Raw genomic sequence first — 5000 nt, 5'->3', positions numbered from 1 at the left:
CGGGGCAAATTTTTGAAATTTTTTTTGAAATTTTTTTGAATTTTTGAAATTTTTGAAGTTTTTTTGGGTTTTTGGACTTTTTTTGAATTTTTGAATTTTTTGAATTTTTTTGAATTTTTTTGAATTTTTTGAATTTTTTTTGAATTTTTGAAATTTTTTTTTTTTTTTTGAATTTATTTGATTTTATAAATTTTTTGTGATTTTTTGTGATTTTTTTGAATATTTTACATGGGTGATTTTGACTTGGGGGATTTTCAGGGGGTGGTAACCCTGGGCGTGGCTAGAGCCTCAAAATGCATATTCCCCTATAGGGGGGCAAGGTTTTCAAAAATGGGTGCCCCCTCATGTACACGCGCGTGGGTGTACATGGCCCCGTCGGTGCCAGCGTGGGTGGAAAATGGCCCGAAAACAGCCCAGCGGCAAGCGGAAGCGGCTAACGTTGGGCAAAACTGACCCGAAAGAAGTATAGCTTGGAAAATTAAGCGGATGCAGCCAATTGTTGGCGAAAACTAAGCGGATACGGCCAAGTGACGGTGAAAAATGGCCCGAAAACAGTCCAGCGGCAAGCGGAAACGGCTAACGTTGGGCAAAAGTGACCCGAAAACAGTTCAGCTGGGGGAAATTAAGCGGAAGCAGCCAAGCGTTGGGCAATACCAAGCGGATACGGCCAAGAGTCGGTGGAAAATGGCCCGAAAACAGTCCAGCGGCAAGCGGAAACGGCTAACGTTGGGACAAAGTGACCCGAAAACAGTTCAGCTGGGGAAAATTAAGCGGATGCAGCCAAGCGTTGGGGAAAACTAAGCGGATCCGGCCCAGAGTCGGTGGAAATTGGCCCGAAAACAGTCCAGCGGCAAGCGGAAGCGGCTAACGTTGGGCAAAAGTGACCCGAAAACAGTTCAGCGGGGGAAAACTAAGCGGATGCGGCCACGCGTTGGGGAAAACTAAGCGGATACGGCCAAGTGTTGGGGAAAAATGGCCCGAAAACAGCCCAGCGGCAAGCGGAAGCGGCTAACGTTGGGGAAAAGTGACCCGAAAACAGTTAAGCGGGGGAAAACTAAGCGGATGCGGCCAAGTGTCGGTGGAAATTGGCCCGAAAACACCCCAGCGGCAAGCGGAAGCGGCTAACGTTGGGCAAAAGTGACCCGAAAACAGTTCAGCGGGGGAAAACTAAGCGGATGCGGCCACGCGTTGGGGAAAACTAAGCGGATACGGCCAAGAGTCGGTGGAAATTGGCCCGAAAACAGTCCAGCGGCAACCGGAAACGGCTAACGTTGGGACAAAGTGACCCGAAAACAGTTCAGCTGGGGAAAATTAAGCGGATGCAGCCAAGCGTTGGGGAAAACTAAGCGGATCCGGCCCAGAGTCGGTGGAAATTGGCCCGAAAACAGTCCAGCGGCAAGCGGAAGCGGCTAACGTTGGGCAAAAGTGACCCGAAAACAGTTCAGCGGGGGAAAACTAAGCGGATGCGGCCACGCGTTGGGGAAAACTAAGCGGATACGGCCAAGTGTTGGGGAAAAATGGCCCGAAAACAGCCCAGCGGCAAGCGGAAGCGGCTAACGTTGGGGAAAAGTGACCCGAAAACAGTTAAGCGGGGGAAAACTAAGCGGATGCGGCCAAGTGTCGGTGGAAATTGGCCCGAAAACAGCCCAGCGGCAAGCGGAAGCGGCTAACGTTGGGCAAAAGTGACCCGAAAACAGTTCAGCGGGGGAAAACTAAGCGGATGCGGCCACGCGTTGGGGAAAACTAAGCGGATACGGCCAAGAGTCGGTGGAAATTGGCCCGAAAACAGTCCAGCGGCAAGCGGAAGCGGCTAACGTTGGGCAAAACTGACCCGAAAACAGTTCAGCGGGGCAAATTTTTGAAATTTTTTTGAAATTTTTTTGAATTTTTGAAATTTTTGAAGTTTTTTTGGGTTTTTGGACTTTTTTTGAATTTTTGAATTTTTTGAATTTTTTTGAATTTTTTTTGAATTTTTGAAATTTTTTTTTTTTTTTTGAATTTATTTGATTTTATAAATTTTTTGTGATTTTTTGAGATTTTTTTGAATATTTTACATGGGTGATTTTGACTTGGGGGATTTTCAGGGGGTGGTAACCCTGGGCGTGGCTAGAGCCTCAAAATGCATATTCCCCTATAGGGGGGCAAGGTTTTCAAAAATGGGTGCCCCCTCATGTACACGCGCGTGGGTGTACATGGCCCCGTCGGTGCCAGCGTGGGTGGAAAATGGCCCGAAAACAGCCCAGCGGCAAGCGGAAGCGGCTAACGTTGGGCAAAACTGACCCGAAAGCAGTATAGCTTGGAAAATTAAGCGGATGCAGCCAATTGTTGGCGAAAACTAAGCGGATGCGGCCAAGTGTCGGTGAAAAATGGCCCGAAAACAGTCCAGCGGCAAGCGGAAACGGCTAACGTTGGGCAAAAGTGACCCGAAAACAGTTCAGCTGGGGGAAATTAAGCGGAAGCAGCCAAGCGTTGGGCAAAACCAAGCGGATTCGGCCAAGAGTCGGTGGAAAATGGCCCGAAAACAGTCCAGCGGCAACCGGAAACGGCTAACGTTGGGACAAAGTGACCCGAAAACAGTTCAGCTGGGGAAAATTAAGCGGATGCAGCCAAGCGTTGGGGAAAACTAAGCGGATCCGGCCCAGAGTCGGTGGAAATTGGCCCGAAAACAGTCCAGCGGCAAGCGGAAGCGGCTAACGTTGGGCAAAAGTGACCCGAAAACAGTTCAGCGGGGGAAAACTAAGCGGATGCGGCCACGCGTTGGGGAAAACTAAGCGGATACGGCCAAGTGTTGGGGAAAAATGGCCCGAAAACAGCCCAGCGGCAAGCGGAAGCGGCTAACGTTGGGGAAAAGTGACCCGAAAACAGTTAAGCGGGGGAAAACTAAGCGGATGCGGCCAAGTGTCGGTGGAAATTGGCCCGAAAACACCCCAGCGGCAAGCGGAAGCGGCTAACGTTGGGCAAAAGTGACCCGAAAACAGTTCAGCGGGGGAAAACTAAGCGGATGCGGCCACGCGTTGGGGAAAACTAAGCGGATACGGCCAAGAGTCGGTGGAAATTGGCCCGAAAACAGTCCAGCGGCAACCGGAAACGGCTAACGTTGGGACAAAGTGACCCGAAAACAGTTCAGCTGGGGAAAATTAAGCGGATGCAGCAAAGCGTTGGGGAAAACTAAGCGGATCCGGCCCAGAGTCGGTGGAAATTGGCCCGAAAACAGTCCAGCGGCAAGCGGAAGCGGCTAACGTTGGGCAAAAGTGACCCGAAAACAGTTCAGCGGGGGAAAACTAAGCGGATGCGGCCACGCGTTGGGGAAAACTAAGCGGATACGGCCAAGTGTTGGGGAAAAATGGCCCGAAAACAGCCCAGCGGCAAGCGGAAGCGGCTAACGTTGGGGAAAAGTGACCCGAAAACAGTTAAGCGGGGGAAAACTAAGCGGATGCGGCCAAGTGTCGGTGGAAATTGGCCCGAAAACAGCCCAGCGGCAAGCGGAAGCGGCTAACGTTGGGCAAAAGTGACCCGAAAACAGTTCAGCGGGGGAAAACTAAGCGGATGCGGCCACGCGTTGGGGAAAACTAAGCGGATACGGCCAAGAGTCGGTGGAAATTGGCCCGAAAACAGTCCAGCGGCAAGCGGAAGCGGCTAACGTTGGGCAAAACTGACCCGAAAACAGTTCAGCGGGGCAAATTTTTGAAATTTTTTTGAAATTTTTTTGAATTTTTGAAATTTTTGAAGTTTTTTTGGGTTTTTGGACTTTTTTTGAATTTTTGAATTTTTTGAATTTTTTTGAATTTTTTTTGAATTTTTGAAATTTTTTTTTTTTTTGAATTTATTTGATTTTATAAATTTTTTGTGATTTTTTGAGATTTTTTTGAATATTTTACATGGGTGATTTTGACTTGGGGGATTTTCAGGGGGTGGTAACCCTGGGCGTGGCTAGAGCCTCAAAATGCATATTCCCCTATAGGGGGGCAAGGTTTTCAAAAATGGGTGCCCCCTCATGTACACGCGCGTGGGTGTACATGGCCCCGTCGGTGCCAGCGTGGGTGGAAAATGGCCCGAAAACAGCCCAGCGGCAAGCGGAAGCGGCTAACGTTGGGCAAAACTGACCCGAAAGCAGTATAGCTTGGAAAATTAAGCGGATGCAGCCAATTGTTGGCGAAAACTAAGCGGATGCGGCCAAGTGTCGGTGAAAAATGGCCCGAAAACAGTCCAGCGGCAAGCGGAAACGGCTAACGTTGGGCAAAAGTGACCCGAAAACAGTTCAGCTGGGGGAAATTAAGCGGAAGCAGCCAAGCGTTGGGCAAAACCAAGCGGATTCGGCCAAGAGTCGGTGGAAAATGGCCCGAAAACAGTCCAGCGGCAACCGGAAACGGCTAACGTTGGGACAAAGTGACCCGAAAACAGTTCAGCTGGGGAAAATTAAGCGGATGCAGCCAAGCGTTGGGGAAAACTAAGCGGATCCGGCCCAGAGTCGGTGGAAATTGGCCCGAAAACAGTCCAGCGGCAAGCGGAAGCGGCTAACGTTGGGCAAAAGTGACCCGAAAACAGTTCAGCGGGGGAAAACTAAGCGGATGCGGCCACGCGTTGGGGAAAACTAAGCGGATACGGCCAAGTGTTGGGGAAAAATGGCCCGAAAACAGCCCAGCGGCAAGCGGAAGCGGCTAACGTTGGGGAAAAGTGACCCGAAAACAGTTAAGCGGGGGAAAACTAAGCGGATGCGGCAACGCGTTGGGGAAAACTAAGCGGATGCGGCCAAGTGTCGGTGGAAATTGGCCCGAAAACAGCCCAGCGGCAACCGGAAGCGGCTAACGTTGGGCAAAAGTGACCCGAAAACAGTTCAGCGGGGGAAAACTAAGCGGATGCGGCCACGCGTTGGGGAAAACTAAGCGGATACGGCCAAGAGTCGGTGGAAATTGGCCCGAAAACAGTCCAGCGGCAAGCGGAAGCGGCTAACGTTGGGCAAAACTGACCCGAAAACAGTTCAGCGGGGGAAAACTAAGCGG

The sequence above is a fragment of the Carex rostrata genome, chromosome 10 (genome assembly GCF_964058835.1).
Source record: "Carex rostrata chromosome 10, lpCarRost1.2, whole genome shotgun sequence".
Lineage (NCBI taxonomy): Eukaryota > Viridiplantae > Streptophyta > Magnoliopsida > Poales > Cyperaceae > Carex > Carex rostrata.
This window is presented reverse-complemented; position numbering follows the sequence as displayed.